The sequence below is a fragment of the Lynx canadensis genome, chromosome X, assembly GCF_007474595.2.
Source record: "Lynx canadensis isolate LIC74 chromosome X, mLynCan4.pri.v2, whole genome shotgun sequence".
Lineage (NCBI taxonomy): Eukaryota > Metazoa > Chordata > Mammalia > Carnivora > Felidae > Lynx > Lynx canadensis.
The window spans coordinates 22,876,396-22,900,087 of NC_044321.2; positions in this window are offsets into that span (position 1 = coordinate 22,876,396).

Genomic DNA, 23,692 nt, shown 5'->3' on the forward strand with positions numbered 1-23,692 from the left:
AACCACTAATTATAATTTCCAATGTTCACTCTGCCTGCTTTTTTAATGTAATAAGACAATCAGTTTATAGAAAAAGTTCCATTGAATCATTATATCCTGACCATTTCTCTCCGTATTTCACCAATGAAATCTGTTTGTTTCTTCATTTAAAAAATGTATTGAGGCACTGCCAGTCTCCATGTCTGGTGCTGGAGACATGGAAATAAACAACATATAAAATATGTGCTGTTGTAAAACTGATTATATTCTAGCAGCATGCCAGGGGAGGTTTGGATGGAAAAAATAAAAACATAAAAAATAAAATATATAAAATGTCAGATTGTGAAAGTTGCTTAGGGATAATACAGCAAGTGATAGGGAGAGTTAGGAGGATTTTCTATTATAAAATTTGATTGAGGGATAATTGACAAATATAATTGTATATATTTAGGTATACAGCATAATGATTTGATATACATACATGTTGTAGAATTATTATGAAGATCAAATAATTAACACATCCATCACCCCACATAGTTAACCTAGTTAACTCTTTTTTGTGTGTGGTGAGAATGTTTAAGAGCTACTGTCAGCAACTTTTAAGTATACAACACAGTATTATTAACTATAGTCAACATTTATAACTGATAATTTGTACCCTTTGACCTATGTCAACTTAACCACTACCCCCTCCCCAGCCTTGTTAGGATGGCTATTATCAAAAAGACAAGAGATAACAAATGTTGGCAAGGATGAAGAGAAAAAGGAACCCTTGTATACTGTTGGTGGGAATCTAAGATGGGATAGCCATTACAGGAAACAGTATAGCACAAAAAATTAAAAATAGAACTACCATAAATATAATCTAGCAATCGCACTTCTGGGAATATATCCAAAGGAACTGAAATCAGTGTCTTGAAGAGATGTCTGCATACTCATGTTCATTGCAGCATTATTCACACACAAAACACAAGAGGGAAGAGGGCCAATTAAATCAAGTTGCTAAGAAAGGCAATTGATGAAGGACAAATGTCATGCATGTCAAATACCTGAAAGAGATAGGGAAACAAAAGTCCTATGGATAACTGGTCAGAGGGCAGTGGGAGAGAAGGAGAAGGAGAGAGAGGACATGAGGCGCAACAACATTGAGACAAGAATGTGTCTGATGTGGATTCTAGTGTGCCTGGAATGGAGAGTGGGGGGGGCAGGGGACTAGTAGGAGATGAAGTCAGGGAGGTACCAGGGAGCCATATAACAAAAGGCCAAAAGGTCACTGTACTTTGGCTTTTACTGTGTGAGAGATGGGAAACATTGGAGAGTTTCAAGCAGAGGCGCAGCAGGGGGACTTCTACATGAATTTGCAGTTCAGAAGAGAGGCCTAGGTTTTTATCTTTAAAATAATGACCTACATTCTATCTGTTTTTTCAAATATACTTGTATGAGTGCATGTGTTGTTATATAAAATAAAAAAAGCCTTCCCTAATACAAAGTACTTTCACATTGTTTCATCGAATTGTTTTAAATATTTTAAACTTTTTATCCATCTAGAATGTAGGGCCTCTTATTCCTAAATGGAAAGCCAGCTTTTCCATCTTTATTAAGTAATGTTTGCTTTCTGTGATGTTTATGATGCCACCTCTGTAACATGTCAAATGTCAATATATGCATATAATAATTCTCTTTAAATGGTCTACTAAATACAATATTATTTTAATTTCTATGGTTTTATACATACTTTTCCATCTGCAGGGTGAATCCCCCTATTTGTTCTTATTTTACTAAAAAAATATTTAAACATACAGTTTTACTCTTCCATATAAATTTACTTTGTTCACCAAGTACTCTGTTGGGATTATCATTGGGTGTACATAGAATTTTAAAGAAAGTAAGAGATAAGCGTCATTGTAAAACAGTGTGCCTTGGAACACCTGGGTGGCTCAGTCAGTTAAGCATCTGACTCTAGGTTTCAGCTCAGGTCATGATCTCATGGTTTGTGAGATCTAGCCCTGCATTGGGCTCCATGCTGACAGTGCAGAACCTGCTTAGGATTCTCTCTCTCTCCTTCTCCCCCTCCCCACCCTCTCTCTCTGAAAATAAATGAATACAAAATTTTTTTAAAAAGTAATGACATTAAAAAAATATATAAATGTAGTATACCTTTTATCCAGGAAAATCGTCTATCTTTCCATTTATTCAGGCCTTTTTTTATGTACCTCAGATATGTTATATAATTTTCTCTATAAAAGTTTCACAGACTTTAGATTAATGTAATTCCTGAGAATTTTTTTTTTAATTTTCTTAACGTTTATTTATTTTTTGATAGAGACAGAGCATGAGTCGGGGAGGGCCAGAGAGAGAGGGAGACACAGAATCAGAAACAGGCTCCAGGCTGTGAACTGACAGCACAGAGCACAAACGCGGGTCTTGAACTCACGGACCGTGAGATCATGACCTGAGCTGAAGTCGGACGCCCAACCGACTGAGCCACGCAGGCGCCCCTAATTCCTGAGAATTCTTAAATCATATTGCTTTTTAAAATATTTTTTATGTTTTATTTTATATTTGAGAGAGAGAGAGAGAGAGACAGAGGGACAGAGCACAAGCAGGGAAGGGGCAGAAGGACAGAGACAGAATCTGAAGCAGGCTCCAGGCTCTGAGCTGCTAGCACACAGCCTGACAGGGCACTCGAACTCAGAGCAGTGAGATCATGACCTGAGAGGAAGTCAGATGCTTAACCGACTGAGACACCCAGGTGCCCCAAATCATATTGTTTTCATAAAGGATTTTATTTTCCTACCACAAATTCTAGTTGGTTATTGTTGATATAAAGTAATGCTATTGATTTTTTTAATGCTATTGATTTTTAAGTTGATCTTGAATATAAGCACTGTTGCTGAACCAATTGATTGGTTCTAATAATGTCTCCATTGATTTTCTTTAATTTTATTGGCAAATATCTGACATATTAAGACACTGATTTTTGTTTGTTTTGTTATTATATAACATAGGACATCCAGAATAATGATGAATTCTACCAGTAATGGAACTTATCTGAATTTAGCCCTGTGTTTAATGAGAATGCCTCTAATCTTTTAACTGCCTTTCTAATCTTTTAAATGCCTTGTCAGTCTAAGGAAATTGCCATAATTCTAGTTTACTAAGTGCATTAACATACATGTGGTAATGCTATCAGAAGGTTTTTTTTTCTTCAATTAAAAGATTACTTGGATTTTCTCCTTCATATGTTAATACAGTGAATCACAGTGATGGGCTTTTAAACATTGAATTCCCTTTGCCTTTCTGAAATAAACCCTATCAGGTCATGATTTTTGCAGTGTTATCGATTTTGTTGTATCACATAAGGGAGTTTCACCAATAATTTATTATTATTGTATATGTTGTTCTTTGCTGGTTTCAGTATCAAGGACCTATTAACTTCATATAGTAAATTGTATAGGCCTCTTTATTCAGTAATCACCATTGGCTGCAAACATTTTTATTAGGGCAAATGTACCCTTACAACTGAAATAAATGCTGGGTAATAAAAATGTCCATTATAAGAATGGGTGCACAACAAAAATCTAAAGATCATATTTTAAAATAATATATACACAATTATATACATGTAAGACAAATGCATATATAAAAATACACATTTTGGCCCTTCCTTAAAGAAACATTCGTACACACACAGAAACAGAAAAATCTAGATTAAAATATTAACAATAATAATTTTAGATGATATAATTATATGTAATTTTTTCCTTTATTCTTTTTTTCCCCAACAGTTTCCTTAATTTCTATACTGCACATATAGCTCTGTTTTGTTATGGTAAAAGATCCAGCAGTATAAACAAAATGTAATGGTTAGGTGATTACTTTTCCTTCCAGTTCTACTATGCCAACTAAACACTCATTTCTTACTCATATATTCTGTACTAATCTGCTTTGATTGGGCTTCTGGTTACTAATGGTCAGTCATCCTACACAAACACATGTACTACTGTTACCACACCACCTCCAATTTCCTCCTCCATACTAGCATACTAAATGTCAGAATAGGCATCATCATCACCATTATCATTAGCTAACTGGTTTTATTATTTCTTACTTTTACAATTTATTTTTAATTGTGTGCATAAATAACCCAAGAAGGGTATGGACAAAAATATCACAATATTTGATCATGAAGGCTTGTGATTAGACAGGCATGACAAAGTTTCAGTTCAATTCTGTATTGTTGATAACATATGTTGATCTTTTGTTATGAGTGATATTGAAAGCTCTTTGAGAATTAAAGCTTCTGAGAAACTTGAACTTTACATTTTCTAATATTAAAGCTAAAGAAGCATCCTTGAAAATATATTTGGAGCACCTAACATGATTCCAAATATCATAGAAATTTGTAAAATCATTTTTAAAATATGTTTATTTATTTATTTTGAGAGACACAGATGGCATGAGCAGGGGAGGGGCAGAGAGAGTGAGTGAGAGAGAATGAGAGAGAGAGACAGAGAGAGCGAATCCCAAGCAGTCTCCATGCTCAAAATGGAGCCTGACCGGGGCTGGATCCCATGACTGTGAGATAACAACGCTAGCTGAAATCAAGAGGTGGACCCTTAACCAGCTTAACCACCCAGATGCCCCAATAAAATCTTTGTTAATCACCTCATTTCTTCATGTACTTTTACTTTATCAGACTCCTATTGTCACCAAGACTTGACATATATTTTATATAGATTTTTTTTTTACCCTAGGAAAGCCAAGAAAGGGGTTGTGACCAATTTGTTGAAGACTTCCTAGTATACATTGAACAGAGACAGGAAAGGAGAGCAGACAAGAAGAGACAAAGGAGAAAAGGACAACATAAAGGTAAGGATGTTTCTCCATTCAATTCGTTCAAATACTCTTTATGATAAATTAATATGAATGGAAGAAGAACATACAGTTTTATATAATCACAGTTTAAAGTACTGTTTTTGTTTTAATTATGTTACTTAAGGAAGTGTATTGCCCAAATAACTGAATTAAAGACTATTAGGGTCATGGAAATGGAAATATTTAAATTTATGTAAATATTGGCAATATAATAGAGGCATGTTTAAATTATGTTCTCATTTATTAATAAAATTATTTTAGTTATTTATTTATTAAAATGTTTTATTTATTTATTTTTGAGAGAGTGAAATACAAAGTGAGCAGCACAGGGGCAGAGACAGAGGGAGACAGAATCCCAAGCAGGCTTCTCACTGTCACTGCAGAGCCCCACTGTAAGATCATGACCCAAGCTAAAACCAGGAGTCGGATGTTTAACCAACTGAGCCTCCCAGGCACTCCTACTATTCTTTTTTTAGAGTTTATTTTTGAGAGGGGCAGGAGGGACCGGGAGAGGGAGAGAGAGAGAGAGAGAGAGACAGAGAATGAATCCCAATTAGCATCCACACTGTCTGCACAGAGCCCAATGCAGGGCTCCATCCTCTGAATTGTGAGATCATGACTTGATTTGAAATCAAGAGTCGGTTGCTTAACTGACTGAGCCAGTCAGGCACCCCTATTAATAGAATCCTTTATAATTATTGGTGAATATCCAGAAATGTGGAAAATAAAGGTATATACAGAAAGTTAAATATGGTAGTAATTTCATAAATAAAAACTGATAGTACAGTTGTAAACATTTTGTCATATGTCTATCCTTCCAGTTTCTTAACTATTTTGAAAAATTTTCTTCACATTTTTAAAATGCAAATTATATACAGTAAAACCTTGGTTTGCGAGCATAATTCATTCAGGAAACATGCTTATAATCCAAAGCACTTGTATATCAAAGCTAATTTCAAGAGCCATTGGCTCAGTTGTGATCATGTAACGTTTAGTGTCATATACTACTCGCATTGTAAGACATTGCTCATTTATCAAGTTAAAATTTATTAGAAATGTTTGCTCATCTTGGGGAACACTCATAGAACAGGTTACTCACAATCCAAGGTTTTACTGTATTTCCAAACTGCCAGACAAGAAGATACTATCAGTTTCTTCCAAGAGCATGCTGTAGTCTTGCCATTTTCTAGAAAAGACGTGTTGTCTTTCTGCAGTCCAACTCCTATCATTTGTGAGGTCCTGGGCAAGGTTACAAATAAAATGTGATATGTTCTAATGTTCTGAAGTTAATATTCAAGCTAAAAGAACGGTTAAATTGTGCTAGCCTCTTGACTTTGAAAACAAACAAAACAAAAATCGGTGTTAGGCTCTGCATTTCATATGACTAAAAGTCACAAAATAGGAAAAAAAAATTATTACCATTGCATGTGGATAGTTTAGTGATGTTTATCTCAGTATGAAATAAAGACATACTATTTCATAAATTATTTATACACCTATTCCATAAAATATGTATTCTTGCCTTTATATCAGGAAAATTACAAGTTGTGTTGTTATATCTGAATTTTCACAGTTTGTATTACATTAAACGACCTAAATATTAAAAATGTAATTGCATTCAAAGTGTACATTGAAATACTTTCACTGAAAACATGAATGCTAGGAAATGTAAATTTTTTTAATTAAAGTTATTTTCTTACAATTTAAGAGTATATTTGTCCTAATATATTCAAAATTATCTATTAAATTGAAAGATATATACTTAATATTTAATGAAACTCAAAATTATTAAAACACCTAAAATTTTATGTTCATTTTGAAAACAGAATTACAGTTTATATAGTATTTTTTGTAATAACAAAATTGCATCTGACAGAGACCCTTCAGTGTCCTCTAAGAAATTTTTCTTTTGTGAGGTTTGCAACTCTGTAGAGCCCAGGGCAGCAGTACTCCTTACTTGCTTTAAGGGAAATTCAGTCCTTTTGTTTTAATTTTTATGTTATCATTAGTAAATTTTAACATTTTAATTTACTTACATTTATTATTTTGTACATTTTCCATTGGAGTGGTCACTTCCTGTTTAACTGCTTTACTTTAAAACTTCTGTGCTTATTTTCTAAATCTGGATGACAGCCTTTCAAACCTTAGAGTACCATTTTACACTTTATTTTTGGCCTACAAGACAGCCAAGGAATTTAGAGTGCCCAGGGACCATGTTTAAAATGCATCATTCTAGTTATTCACTTATTCACCTTTAGATACTTTTTATTCAACCAAAGTGAATTATTCATAGCCTCCATTATGAAGTTCAAAATGATTTAAAATCACACAAAATATATTTGGAGGCTTTAATTCCAGCAATAGGATACCAGTCATATATCATTTAGGGGAGATTTAGCCAAGAAGTCTGTATAGAGCTAGAAGCAGAAACCATGAACAAGAAGTGATATCACCGACTTAAAACATGTATAAAGCATATTTCTGAAGTACAGTATGCTAGAACACAACTATTTGAACTGTGTATCAATCAATGCTGATAGCCATAGGTACATGTTTTAATTTTGTTGCAAGTGAACATGAAATGTGTGCTATTATCAGCTAGGGGCTTGGAAAGTAAGATAGCTGTAAAGGCTATAGGAATTTAAAGGCACTCTGTGGCCATTTGCAATTTATTTGTTAGATTTGTTACCATATTGGGATATTGACCTTGAAATCTTTTTCATACCATAACATAAAAACAACGAAGCAAGTGTTTACTAGCATTTCACAACTTTCCACAAAGCTATAGAATGTTGATATTTCTCAACTTTCCATTAGTTGGTAAAATCTTTGAATAACTATACATGGTGATGTTTTATGATACTATCTAATATCTTGTGTTTGACAGCAATAATAGTTTTACTGAACCCTTCCAGAAGAGATTCAAGCATACTGTTTTTTGCTTTCATACACAGGCAACACACCCTTCTACACTCTCCTTTTCAGGGTCTCACAATCACATCAACTGTGAAGATACTGGTTTCGGGTATCTGATCTTTCATGACCTTGTATCTTTAATTGCCACGCATAGTGGACTATTCTTCCATTCTACATTTGGAAATGAAATTCAATGCAAAATAATAATTTGCACAGGTTAGGGCATTAAGGTGTTAGTCAAGTAGAAAACTTTCCAAGTGCATACTTACAGTAGCAGATCATTTACTGATTTTATGTCATGTTCATAACCTGAACTGTCCATTTCAATTATCATTACCCAAGATATTTAGCACTGTTTCTTGATCTCACCAATATATTCCTAACAGATGCAAACCACTCCTTTTCCATTTTATTATATCTATCTTCTTTGGTGCCTCGCATTGATGTATGTACATTGCAGAAGTTCTAGAAATAACTTGTGAATGAATTCGTTAAGGATGCTTGATGTGTGATATGTTGGAGAAACACAAGAAAAATTACTTAACAAAAATCTTTGTCTCCAAGTGATATAACAAAGTGGAGCATTCTATTCACCAGTTTTCCCATGAATATTAATTAAAAGAGTGGCAAAGTGAGTGCAGGGGCCTACCCTTGCTTCCTTCAACAAATGTTCATTCCAACATGCCTGGTGAGCAGAGGTAGAAAGTCTAGATGTGTTTCTGTGAGACACTAGATAATGGAGGAAGAAATAAGAAGCATTATGATGGTGAACAAATTTAGTGGAGAATGTTGAAGAGTAGATTCTAGAGTAAAGAGGTTCTGTTCATTTGTCTTGGCAACTTCAATGAGTAGAAATTTAGGGAGAGGAAACATTGTTTAACCAATATTTGTAGGAGATTTTGTTTGTGAAGCACTGTGGGAACCTCTACACTACTTTAAATTTTTTTTTTTAACGTTTATTTATTTTTGAGACAGAGAGAGGGACAGAGCATGAACGGGGGAGGGTCAGAGAGAGAGGGAGACACAGAATATGAAACAGGCTCCAGGCTCTGAGCTGTCAGCACAGAGCCCGACGCGGGGCTTGAACTTACGGACCTCAAGATCATGACCTGAGCCGAAGTTGGACGCTTAACCGACTGAGCCACCCAGGTGCCCCTCTCAACTGGAATTTTGTACATAATCTGCAAAATGTCATTGTAAATATGGATATAAAAATCATTGAAATGAGCCAAGACCACATTAGTCATTCTTTTTTTTTTTTTGGAGGCCTTACTTTATTTTTATTTTTTTACAGTGTTATATTAGTTTCAGGCATACAATATAGTGATTCTACACCTCTATACAACACTCAGTGCTGATCATGACAAGTGCACTCCTTATCCCTATCACCTGTTTAATCCATCCCTCCCACCCACCTCCCTTCTGGTAACCATCAGTTTGTTCTCTATAACTAAGAGCTTGTTTCTTGATTTCTCTCTCTCTTTTTTCCCTTTGCTCATTTGTTTTGTTTCTTAAATTCCACATATAAATGAAATCTTATGGTATTTGTTTTTCTCTGACTGAATGATTTCACTTAGCATTATATTCTAGTTCCATTCAAGTCTTTGCAAATGGCACAATTTCATTCTTTTTTATGGCCGAATAATATTCCAGTGTGTGTGTGTGTGTGTGTGTGTGTGTGTGTGTGTGTATCACATCTTCTTTATCCATTGATCAATTGATGGACACTTGGGCTGGTTCCGTATCTTGCTAATGAAAATAATGATGCTACAAACATAAATAAACATAGGGGTGCAAAAATCCCTTTGAATTAGTGTTCTTGTATTCTTTGGGTAAATACTCAGTAGTGCAATTACTGGACCTTAGGGTAGTTCTATTTTTAACTTCTTGAGGAATCTCCATAATTTTTCAACAGTGGCTGCACAAATTTGCATTCCCACCAACAATGCACGAGGCTTCCTTTTTCTCCACATCCTCACCAATACCTGTTGTTTCTTGTGTTGTGGATATTAGCCATTCTGACAGGTGTGAGGTGATATCTCATTGTAGTTTTGATTTGCATTTGCTTGATGGTAAGTGATGATCAACATATTTTCATGTCTCTCTTGGCCATCTGGATGTCTTCTTTGGAGACGTGTCTGGTCATGTTTTTTGCCCACTTTTCAATTGGGTTATTTGTTTTAAGGTTGTATCATTTCTTTACATATCTTGGATACTAACCCTTTATTGGATATGTCATTTGCAAATATCTTCTCCCACTCTGTAGGTTGCTTTTAGTTTTGTTGATTGTTTTCTTTGCTGTGCAGAAGCTTTTTATTTTGATGTAGTCCCAATAGTTTATTTTACTTTTATTTCTCTTGCCTCAGGAGACATGTCTAGAAAAATGTGACTATGGTGGATGTCAAAGAGGTTACCGCCTGTGTTCTCTTCTAGGATTTTTATGGTTTTAAGTCTCACATTTACGTCTTTAATCCTTTTTGAATTTATTTTTGTGTATGGTGTAAGAAAGTGGTCTAGTTTGTTTCTTTTGGATGTTGCTGTCCAGTTTTCTCAACACCATTTGTTATAGAGACTGTCCTTTCCCATTGAATATTCTTTCCTGCTTTGTTGAAGATTAATTGACCATATAATTGTGGGTTCATTTCTGCGTTTTCTTTTTATTTTTCTTTTTTTACATTTATTTAGTTTTGAGCAACAGAGAGAGACAGCGTGAGCAGTGGAGGGGCAGAGAGAGAAGGAGACCCAGAATCCAAACCAGGCTCCAGGCTCAGAAGTGTCAGCACAGAGCCTGACATAGGGCTCAAACCCATGAACTGTGAGATCTTGACCTGAGCCAAAGTCGGACGCTCAACTGACTGAGCCACCCAGGCACCCCCATTTCTGGGTTTTCTATTCTGTTATATTAATCTATGTATCTATTTTTTGTGTCAGTACCGTACTATTTTGCTTACTACAGCTTTGTAATCGAACTTGAAGTCCAGAATTATGATGCCTCCAGCTTTGCTCTGCTTTTTCCTGATTGCTTTGGCTATTTGAGGTCTTTTGTGTTTCCATACAAATTACTTATATCTGTTTCACTTAGATTTCTGGCTGTGACCTTGCCCTGTTCTTTCATTTGGGATAAATTTCTGTCTCACTTTGTCTGCCTCTCTGTGTTAAGAATGTCTTCTGCTTTTGAAAGTAGTGACTTTATGAAGTAGAGGTCCTGGAGTGTCCTGTTCACCAGAACCTGGGACTTCAGGAGAGTATCCTATGTGTGTTGCCTACACCCTGCTGTTGTGTCTGTGTCACTTTTCCTTTGAGTGCAGTCATCTGCACTGACTCTTTGCCTGTTGTGGGCTGTGCTTGCTTTCTGTGGTGTTAGCGGGACCCAGGCAGGCCAGCTCTAAGGGGATGTGCCCATTAGAGAATTTGAGAGTGGGGTGGCGGTGTTAACAAAATTTGCTTTGGGCCACTAGTCCTATGCTGGATCCCCCAAAGTGTTATGGTAGCTGGGGACTGCACATAGGGGTGGCGAGGAGTACAAGGCTGGGAGGGCTGCACTACAATGATTGGGCGTGGCTAGGCACATTGCACTACCGTGAATGAGAACACACAGCTAGGTGACATGTGGTGGCAGCTGTGTGCCCAAGGGCTGGGTGGCTTGCAGATATTATAAAAGATTGGGGTATTGGAATGAAATTGTCCTATACTGTAAGCACAGGCAAGTTCCCTTGTATTGGTCTTAGGGTTTGGACTCTTATGGGCTCATTGAGCCACAAGTGTGAACCTGAGAAAGCAGAGAAAAACCCACATGGACATCATCCAGAAAATGAAGGCTCTATTCTTCAGTGTAAGAAAACTGTCCTGGAGACCCACAGCACATAGGCTCCCACATTATTCATTCCTACAATTCCATTCTTGCAAGGAAACTATTGTAAGACTGGTATTCATCAGACTTGGAATATTATGTTTCATAGCAGACAACCAGTATGTTAAAGATATTTTGTAGCTGATAGAGGACAATGTTTGGTCCTAGATGACAAATTTTAGCTATATGGAGGCTACTAAATTTAAAAAGCTTTGGTGAATACCTTCAGGAAATTGAAAATTAGTTCTTTTTATTCTTAAAGTGATATTTAATCTCTCTCTATATATACATATATATACATATATATATAGTGTGTGTATCTGTGTATAATTTTATATTCTGTACTAGTATATAAATATACTATATATATTATATACCATATACAATTTTGTTAGGTTGTCTATTGCACTAGTATTTTGAGATCTGGGGGTATGGAATACTACAGACTGGCAACATTAAACCATATCTCTTTTTCCAGGAACATCCTAACTGAAGCTGGAATTTGTTAGTAAAATGCATCCTTGTACATCTACCAACATAGTAAAAGTGCTGCCCTTATCTATTGGGATCAGAAAAACTATTACAGTAAGACATGTGCCATGGGGCATTAGAAAGGGTTCTAAGGTACCAGGTTCCTATAGATATGTTTTACAGTGAAGACTTACTGAATAATCTTTCACTTCATTCCAAACAAGAGGGACATACCTTAATTCTCACCATTGGTGAGCTAATCAAGAATAAAGAATAAAAGAGATGAGAGTAGTAGTGCTCTGATAAGCAAACACTGAGATGATAGGGTAGACGTAGGTATGGAAGATGTTACACATCTATCTCAAACTCTTCAAACTGTTTGGAGTTGCAGGGGGCTGGAGTAAGGTGAATTTTCAAACACTCTTACTGATCTCTTAGATTTGGTAAAATTAACATTGATGGACACAGACTGACTGACTTTGGCACCATTTTCTGAACTCCTTGAGGAAACATCTCTGCCTAACAGATGAAGAAAAGCAAGAATGGGCTTGATATAAACAAAGTCAGAAAGACAGTATGTTGTTCTTTTGGAAAAGATACATAAGCATTAACTGTCCTAAAATTTTAATGAGGTCATGTTTATTACATGCATTATTATGGTGTGGAAGATAGTCTTTAAGAAGTTCACACTGGGACCTCATCAAAATAAAAAGCTTCTGCCCAGAGAAGGAAACAATCAGCAAAACTAAAGGGCAACAGACAGAATGGGAGAAGATATTTGCAAATGACATATCAGATAAAGGGTTAGTATCTAAAATCTATAAAGAACTTATCAAACTCCACACCCCCCAAAAAAAAATAATCCAGTGAAGAAATGGGCAAAAGACATGACTAGACACTTCTCCAAAGAAAAACATCCAGATGGCCAACCGACACATGAAAACATGCTCAATATCACTCATCATCAGGGAAATACATATCAAAACCACCATGAGATACCACCTTACACATGTCAGAATGGCTAACATGAACAACTCAGGCAACAACAGATGTTGGCAAGGATGTGGAGAAAAAGGATCTCTTTTGCATTGTTGGTGGTAATGCAAGCTGGTGCAGCCACTCTGGGAAACAGTATGGAGGTTCCTCCAAAAACTAAAAATAGAACTACCCTATGACCCAGCAATTGCACTACTAAGCATTAATCCATAGGATACATGTGTGCTGTTTCGAAGGGACACATGCACCCCCATGTTTATAGCAGCACTGTCCACAATAGCCAAAATATGGAAAGAGCCCAAATGTCCATCGATGGATGAATGGATGGATGAATGGATAAAGAAGATGTTTTTATATATATATATATATATATATATATATATATACACACACACACACACACACACAATGGAGTATTACTCGGCAATCAAAAAGAATGAAATCTTGCCATTTGCAACTACGTGGATGGAACCGGAGGGTATTATGCTAAGTGAAATTAGTCAGTCAGAGAAAGACAAAAATCATATGACTTCACTCATAGGAGGACTTTAGGAGACAAAACAGATGAACATAAGGGAAGGGAAACAAAAATAATATAAAAACAGGGAGGGGACAAAACAGAACAGACTCATAAATATGGAGAACAAACTGAGGGTTACTGGAGGGGTTGTGGGAGGGGGGATGGGCTAAATGGGTAAGGGGCATTAAGGAATCTACTCCTGAAACCATTGTTGCACTATATGCTTACTAATTTGGATGTAAATGTTAAAAACTGAAAAATAAAATTAAAAAAAAGTTCACAGATAAGAACTGCACACTATTTCAAAAAATTTTTTTTTCAACGTTTATTTATTTTTGGGACAGAGAGAGACAGAGCATGAACGGGGGAGGGGCAGAGAGAGGGAGACACAGAATGGGAAACAGGCTCCAGGCTCTGAGCCATCAGCCCAGAGCCTGACGCGGGGCTCGAACTCACGGACCGCGAGATCGTGACCTGGCTGAAGTCGGACGCTTAACCGACTGCGCCACCCAGGCGCCCCAAGAACTGCACACTATTTCAATTCCCAGTGATATATTTTTGCAAGTTTGAATGTTTTATGTGACTTTCTTCTCTAGATTTTGGTAAATTATTTCTTACACTAGTACATCATTTATTTCTCTAGTGATTTTTTGGGGGGCAAACTATTCCTAATCAAGGAATGATAGGTAAATTATATTTAAAAGTTTCTCTGTGAGATGTCAAAATACAGCCTTTTTACTTGTTTTCATGCACTTTAAGTCCAGAAAATCTCTCAAATGCTGTAGAGGGTCCATTTATCCATATCTACTCAACAGTCTAATTACAGTGGTTTAGTTTTCTGACTCCCCAAACTACAGTATATTAGAAACATCAAAATTAGAGAATGAAGGGAGTTTTAGCAGTAGAAACACATGTGTAAAAATTACGGCATCTGGCAATATTAAATCTGGGATGGAGAATAGAAACGTATTTAAAAAGACATTATGATATATACCCAAAAGTGAAATTGCTGGTTCATGTGGTAATTTTATTTTTAAGTTTTTGAGAAATATACATACTGTTTTTCATAGTGGCTGTACCAGTTACATTCCCACCAAAAATGTGTATAGGTTCACTCTTCTTCACTTGCCAGCACTTGTTATCTCTTATCTTTTTGATGACAGCCATTCTAACAGGTGTGAGGTGATATCTCAATGTGGCTTTGCTTTGCATTTCCCTGATATTAGTGATGTTGAGCACTTTCTTATGTACCAGTTGGCCATTTGAGTATCTTCTTTGGAGAAATGTCTATTCAGGCTCTCTACCCATTTTTTGTTAGATTATTTGGGGTTCTTTTTGCTTTTGAGTTGTTCATTCGAGCACTATTTACAATAATCAAGACACAAAACAACCTAAATGTCCATTGACATATAAATGGATAAAGAAAATGTGGTATATAATGTGGTACAAAATGTGGTATATAATGGAGTATTATTTAGCCATAAAAAGAAGGAAATCATGACATTTGCATCAACATGAATGGACCTTGAGGGTATTATGCTAAGCAAAGCAAGTCAGACAGAGAAAGACAAATATTGCAGGATATCACTTATATGTGGAATCAAAAAAAAAAAAAAACCACCAACAAAACACACACAAAAAAAACCCCACAACTCATAGAAACAGAGAACAGACTGGTGATTACCAGAGGCAGAAAGTGGAGCATGACATAACTGGCTTAAGGTAGTCAAAAGGTAAAAACTTCCACTTATAAATAAGATCTGACGATATAATGCACAGCATTATGACTATAGTTAACATCGCTGTATTACACATTTGAAAGCTGCTAGAGAGTAGATCTTCAAAATTATCATCACAAGCAAAAATAATCTGTAACTATATGAGACGATGGATGTTAATGAAGCTATTTTGGTAATAAGTTTGCAATATCTATATATGTGAAATCATTTTGTGGTACACCTCAAACTTATATAATGTTATATGTCAATTATATCTCAATAATACTGGAAAGAAGAGATTAGGAACTTGAAAAACAGAGTAATGTATAATCAATACAAATGATAGCGTTTTAAATTATAACAAAATACTCTTGCTTACTATGCTGTTTATGAAGGCAAAGAGAGGAATTAAACATTTCAGAAGAACTTACATCAGAATAGTCAACAAATAATGTGGGTTGGTTTTATGTTTTGGAGAAAAGTAAACTTAAATAATTCTAAAAATGCAGTGTTGTATGGCCTGAATCACTGCATGATACCAGCAATAATGAAGTATTAATTATTGTCAAGTAATTTTTTTTCATGAATCCTTTTCTGTACAGGATACTCAATTTCCTATGAGATTTGCTCTGTTATTTTCTAGAACAGAGTTTCAGTGGTCTCATTGGTTGTCATTATTTTTCATAGTCTTCTAAGATGGGCTGAGTCTCTTGAACAAGATCTATGATTATTTAACAGAGAGTTATTTAATCTCCAACTGGGCTTCACAGCATTTTCACTTTGAATACTAACCTACCATGACAGAGGCAAGATTCTGCACTCTTGCTACATGTGAACCATGATGTTTAACTCAGTGGATGTTGTCCTCTGCATGTATTTTCACAGATAATCATGATTTTCTTTGCTACACTGAATTTAATTTTCTTTTGAAGCCCTATTCCAATATTTCTTTCACTGCATTATTTTTAGTTTGGTTCCCTTTTCTTTCATTTGTGTTAACCACCATTTAAATACTTTAGTAACTATACCAAGATAATGGATATGATATGAAATACAATTTAGAAAAGTGTGTTAGAAGTTGAGGAAATAATTCAGCTCTGAAATTAATATGACGAAGAAGATCTTTGTGTGTGTTCTTTTTTTTAATTTGAGTGGGGGAAGGGACGTGGGACGGTGTGGGGGGAGAAAGAGAGAGAGGGAAAGAGAGAGAGGGAAAGAGAGGGAGAGAATCTCAAACAGGCTCCACTTTCAGTGTGGAGCCTGATACAGGGCTTGATTTCACAACCCTGGGATCATGAGTTGAGAAAATCAAGAGTTGGACGCTTAACCGACTGAGCCACCCAGGCATTCCAGAAGGTCTTTGTTTTTAAAGGAAAAAATAGCTTCTATGATGTATTTTACAGATAGTGATTTCATTTAAACCTTCTTTATTTTTCCATTATTAAACATATAAAGTCATTTTTATCTTAACAAGAGTACTAACATATTTTTGAAGCAATTCTAATTGACTTTTCATTTTCATTTCAAGTAAATAATATTTTGATCTCAGAATTGAACAATTTTTCTCTTCAGAAAAATTCTTTCAAGGCTGTTATTTTCTTAGATATAAAATATAACCAATTAATTAGGTAATGCTACCTAAACGTTTTATGTAAGTCTTTTACATACCGATCATGTAGCCCTTGATATTATATTGTAATAAAATAAAATAGAAAAAAATTCAAATATTAATGTTAGTATAATTTATAATTTATGGTAGAAATTAAACTATATGGTAAACATTATTTCACTTTTTGCTTTAGTTAAATTTGTTTTGAATGCACATATTGGGAATACCTTCAGTTAACTTAAGCAATTATATGTCTTTATAGGATGGACACTGGGGTTTATCCTAAAATTTAAAGGGATCCATCCCCTAAGGGAAGACCAGAACAAGGAATTTAAACAGTTAAAGGCAGGTAGGTTACTCTCTTCCATTCTATTTTTTCTGCTTCTCTATCTGCTTCGTTCTTATTATCTTGAACATCATTTTTCTCTGCTACTTTTTGCAAATATGACAGAAGAAGGCTCCTCCTCTAAGATTGATGAGTCCCTCAGTTCCAGCATCTATAGATCCTAACTGCATGTCAATTTCACATCCCTAGGAGAGAGTATCTGATTAACTCAGCTCAGACCTGGTGTCCAACACTGGCTCAATCAATAGTGCATAGAATGACATCTTGTATCATTACTGTGGTTTCAGCTGCCCACACTACTAGCTATAGGGGCTGGGGCAATACTTCATTGATAAAGGGGATTCTCTTAAACTGAGCTGACATCCCCGAAGTTACTACTATAGCTATATTGTTACAGTTGTTAATCAGAAGAAGTAATGATACTGAATATTCAAAGATGTTGTGTTCCTACCATGTGCCGGGAACTATGGGCAAAGCTTCCCATCCATTATTTCATTTTTTCTTGAGAAGGTCCTTATCTTTATTTTATCTATGAAGAAACTAAAAATTAATAGTCACAAAAGATTATGCCTGAATGCTCAGAAGGGTGTGAAAAGCTGCCACAAGCTTATAGGATATAAATTTCTTTACTGGAGAACAAATGGATGCTTATGTAAAGCAGAGGGCAGTACAAGATCCCAGGGAGGATTTTACCTCACAGATCTCCCAGAGTTCTTGATACGGAGGAATAGCTGTGGGAGATGCCACTGGAATTAACATTGTCAGTGTCATAGCAATTTTATACCCTTTAAGTCCCTTGGCAACAATGGACTATTCTGCAAATTCTAGCCACATGCCAACCTGTTCATTAGCTAGAAAACAGCTGGTATGAAACAACCCAGATGAATTCCCGTGTGAACGGTGCAAGCTCAGGTGAAACAAAGCTAGTTTTCCAGGTGTGTCTCCCGGCAGGCCCCTCAAATGCTCATGGTCCATCATCAGGACTTCCCTTCTCAGGTCACTGGATTCTATGCCAAATGACTCTTCCTTTTAGTGCTAAAGCTCAATATATATATATCTGATGCTTTTAAACAAAATTCATACAGCCACTCTTTGATAGTAAGAAATCAAATCACTGTTGTCCAGTAGAGAATCATTGTTTCCAGCTTACACACTCACACACCCAAACCACCTTAAAATAATAGAATTCAGGCACCCCATAGCTAAACTTTAATTATATTGTCTGGTATTAGATTGCTATATTTTGTCATCATTTCAATTCTGTCTCTATCAACATAATGTTTTATTGTTCCCTATCACAAACCCCGTTCATTATTTATTGTTAAAGACTCAATAGTTGAATTTACACTCTGTCACAATAAATCATGCTCACCCAGCTAATGCAGCATTAAAATGAAATCAGGCTTGCAATATTGTTAAGCCATATGAATTAAAGTGTTTGGGTGGATAGCATAGACCAGGCATTCTGAAACTGTCTCAAGTCATGCATACTATTCAAAACTATTCATTGAACACCTCTAGGCTTCATGAAGTTATTCCAAGTATTCTGAAATTATCGAATAAGAAAAAAATGCACAATAAGTATACACTCTTAAGATGAAAATTTTGAAAAAAAAATCTATATGAACCTACACCTATATGCCTAAATGTGGGATTGGAAATTACATGAATAAGTACTCAATATTGTTTGTGTAAACTTGGTGTCATAGCAAGAGTTTTATATATATATATATATATATATATATATATATATATATATCTTTCCCATACAAATCCCATAAAAAGGAAGATATCATTGCAAATAAAAAATTGCAGCACTAGATTTTCACATTAAATAATCTAAGCTTCATGATTTATTTATTTATTTATTTATTTATTTATTTATTTATTTATAATGATATCTTTCTTTTTATGGGATTTGTCCATATTGTGTTAGTTTGAGTTTAGCACATTTATGAGGCAAGTGCTATCATAGTAGGAAAAACCAAGTGGAAGCTTCTAAAACTGCCTCTCCTCTCTGGCCAAGAGAGCACATCAAAAACTCTAATATATCTGGAGGGGATGCCAAAAAGTAGCGCTACCTTTAAGGATCTAGAGGCTACAAGGATGGTGGTCCCATTATATTTCTGTCTGGCCCAGTCTGGACCCTGCAGAAATGGGATGGATCCAAGGGGATGACTATGGACTAATGCATATTTCAACAAGTAGTGGCTTCAATTACAGCTGCTGTGCGGACATGGTATCATTGTTAGAGCAGATTAATATGGCCTCGGGTACATGGTATGTGACCATTGATTTGGAAAAGGTTTTTTTTCTATTTTAATATGAGAAAAAGATCAGTAACAGTTTGAATTCATGTGGAACACACAAATGAATTCATTAGCAGTTTTGCCTCAGGGTTAGGTTAACTCTACTGCTCTTTCTATTAAAACAAGGTCTAAAAAACTGTAGACTATCTGGACATCCCACAGAACATCACATCGATTCACTCATCAATGATATAATGTTGATCAAGCAGGATAATCAAGAGGTGACTATCACAGTGAAGACTTTGGTAAGACATATGGCAATCCAGGGGATAGGATATAAATCTGAGGAAGATTCAGGGGTCTACAAGATCTAAAAATTGTTTATGGATCCAATGCTAGGACATATCTTCTGAAGTAAAAGAGAAATCATTACCCTGTGGACTTCCTCCCATGAAAAAGGAAGTGTAATGCTTGGTGAACTTATTCAGGTTCTGTAGCAAACATCCATACCTAGGGACACTGTATGAGCCCATCTACTATGTGACACAAAAGACTGCCAGCTTTGAGTGGGGCCCAGAGTAAACCAAAACCAAACCAAAACAAAGCAAACGAAACCAAAACAAAAAAACTCCACAAAAAAACAAAAACAAACAAACGAAGAAGACACATGTTCTGCAGCAAGTCCAAGCTCTAGTGTGAGCATCTGTGTTTTGGGGGCAGTGTGGATAGACCCTATGATGTTGGAAGCATCAATGGTGGGAAAAGATGGCATGTGAGAGAGAAGAAAGATATCATCCCTAAAAGGAAACTGAAGTACTGTTACCTTAAAAAGAATAAATGGGTGGCGCCTGGGTGGCGCAGTCGGTTAGGCGTCCGACTTCAGCCAGGTCACGATCTCGCGGTCCGTGAGTTCATGCCCCGCGTCAGGCTCTGGGCTGATGGCTCAGAGCCTGGAGCCTGTTTCCCATTCTGTGTCTCCCTCTCTCTCTGCCCCTCCCCTGTTCATGCTCTGTCTCTCTCTGTCCCAAAAATAAATAAACGTTGAAAAAAAAATTAAAAAAAAAAAGAATAAATGGGTATTGAGGAGGGCACCTTTTGGGATGAGCACTGGGTGTTGTGTGAAAACCAATTTGACAATAAATTTCATATTAAATATTTTTTTAAAAAATGAATAAATGAATGCTTAACATGAAAGAACAAACAGATATCCAGTTAATCTCTATTGTAGTCACTGCAGTGTTTTTGAAGACTTTGGATTCTTGAGTGGCTTATATCTAAAAAGGACAATTTTTTTCCTAGTGAACACTTTTGAAACTTTAGAACATATCTGAACATAATTAACATAATTTTAAAAGCTTTGTTTATCCACAGGCTAATAATGTTTAAAAAAAGAAATGACTACATGACATGTGAATGCTTTCAAAATTTTGATGCGTTGAAATATTTTATCAAAGATATAATAAAAATTGGAATGTTTATCAAAAATATATATATTTTTGAAATTTTTCTCTGCATTGTGATTAAACCCAGAAATAAAGTAAAATATTTCATAGCAGATCACAATCCAATTATTATCTTTAATTTGAAAAAAGTGACTAAGAAGTAGATTCACTGATCCCCGACTTTGCAATTTAAGAAGTCTGAACTATATGCTAACTCTTCAGCATAACTCTAATAAAAATAAAACTTCTGTTCATTACCACTTTTAAGCTTTTTCTAATTAACTCTGAATAGAATGACTGAAAAATAGATCAAAAGAGAATATTAAAATACTAAGTTCCTAATTCGCTTAAGTCTGCAATATTCGAAGATCTACAATGTCATTAAAACCCCTTAAAGTTTATGAACTTAGAAATAAATAATAAAATAAATGCCACCAGAAGCTTTCTTTCATATCCCATGTCTAACAGTGTTCCTTTAACATTTTTAAAAAAACTATATAGAAAGATAATAATGTAGATAGATAGATGGTATCTATCTTAAATTTATGGAATAAAGAGCAGCCACATCACTGTCTAAGAAAATTGTTTTAAGTTTTCAGCTGGAATATATTGTAAAAGTAAACAGTACATTATTAATATCCTTTTCCCTTCATACGGACATAAAAGATTGAAAGATTGCTTTATACAATATTTTCTAAATCAAAAGGTACGTATGGAATTTCTATAAAACATTCTGCGATTGATGATACTGTTGCTGGTATTTCTGGTAGTATTACATTATTAGTATTCTCTCAGTTTTGTTTTAAAATATTCTCTTCAAGGGTTGCAATATAGTGTTCTTTCTGGCCTTCCCAAGAGTAAATCATCCTCTCTTAGAAAGTACATTAAGTTTTTTGACTTCCAAAATATCATTTGTCAGTCATAATATTAGTATAATAAAAAATACATCAATTACCTAAAGGTTGGAAATATAGATCTCATACTCTATGAGAATTTGAATAATTCTACTAGCAAAAATGAAAGCAGAAGATAGTTTTTTTTAATAATCATTCCAGTTATGGCTTGTTCATGTACAAGAAAGAGTAATTCAACTCAAATTAATTTAATCTAATACGGGAGTTTATTTACCTTAAAATGAAACTGGACTCAGGTTTAGTAGGAACTGAATACAAAGCTTAAATAATGTCACTAGTTCTTTGTCCTCTTTCCCCCAACTCTTGCCAATGCTTATCTTGTTATTTTGATTCCTTCTGTTAGAAGGAAGGAATTGCTGCTGGAAGCCCTGATGCATAATCCACATTCTAACATCCCCGTCAAAAAGAGGATCTTTGTCCATCATGGCTATGGGGAAAACTGTCCTGGAAAAAAACAACTGGATTGGACAACCGCTTGCTCAATCACTATTGCCCAGGAGGTGGAGGAAGAAAACGTTGAAGGCAGAATTAGTCTTATCAAAATCACATAAGGGGCACCTGGGTGGCTCAGTTGGTTAAGCATCCAACTTCGCCCCAAGTCATGATCTCATGGTTCATGGGTTCAAGCCCCACGCCAGGCTCTATGCTGACAGCTCAGAGCCTGGAGCCTGCTTCAGATTTGGTGTGTGTCTCTCTCTCTGCCCCTCCCCTGCTTGTGCTCTGTCTCTCAAAAATAAATAAACATTAAAAACAATTAAAAATCACGTAAAATTATTTCCCGAAGGCAAAAAAAAGCATTCTCCATGAAGAAAGATAAAATCTTGGAGAGGTGGGGGAAAAAAGCAACAACAACAGAAAATTATACAATTTATATACTACAATTATGAGTACACCATTTTATTTGTAATCCATAGAAATATTCTACTGAAGCTATACTGATTCAATACATACGAAGCAACATATCTGGAGGGTTTGGGTGAGCTCATCTCTTTCCCTCATAATTTAGAAGAGTGGTGTTACTAGTCTGAGTTAGCTCATCAGAATAACGGGCTGATAACAGTCATGAGGCTGCAGAAATTTCTCATTTCTAACAAGGCCACTTTCCTGATCAGAGGATTCCTCTGTTTGTTAGTTACAGCTAGTTAGAGATTTGAAAGGAAGATTCCTCCTGTCCAGTACAACATGATGTGTGCAGACCTATGCCCAGTCTTCACTGGGAGATAGGGAGAGTTCAGGGAAATGTGTGTGCTCTACAGTTCTCTTCTTGTAAGTTTTGTCCCAATAAATCCTGTTTTATATCTGTACCACATGATGCTTTGCCTAACATGGTTTAAACATTTTCTTTCATGTAGTTTTAAAAGTTATGAATTGAGCCACATAATTTAATATTTTCACATAGCAATCAACATAGTTTCTTAATTTGCTTACTGAGTATCATGATATATTTGGGAAAATAAAAACATGCTGAAAAAGAACCTTCCATTATTCTACCTCTTTTATTAATATTATGCCTTTTTGCAGGTTTCTATTTGTTACTATCACAAACTATCTACTGATGTTCTCATATTCCCCAAATATCCAGTTGTCTGCCATCTAGTGACTACTCCACACATTTGTTAACTGCTCATTTATTAAATATCTTCTACTTACAGTCTTTTTTTTTTTTTTTCAACGTTTATTTATTTTTGGGACAGAGAGAGACAGAGCATGAATGGGGGAGGGGCAGTGAGAGAGGGAGACACAGAATCGGAAACAGGCTCCAGGCTCTGAGCCATCAGCCCAGAGCCCGACGCGGGGCTCGAAC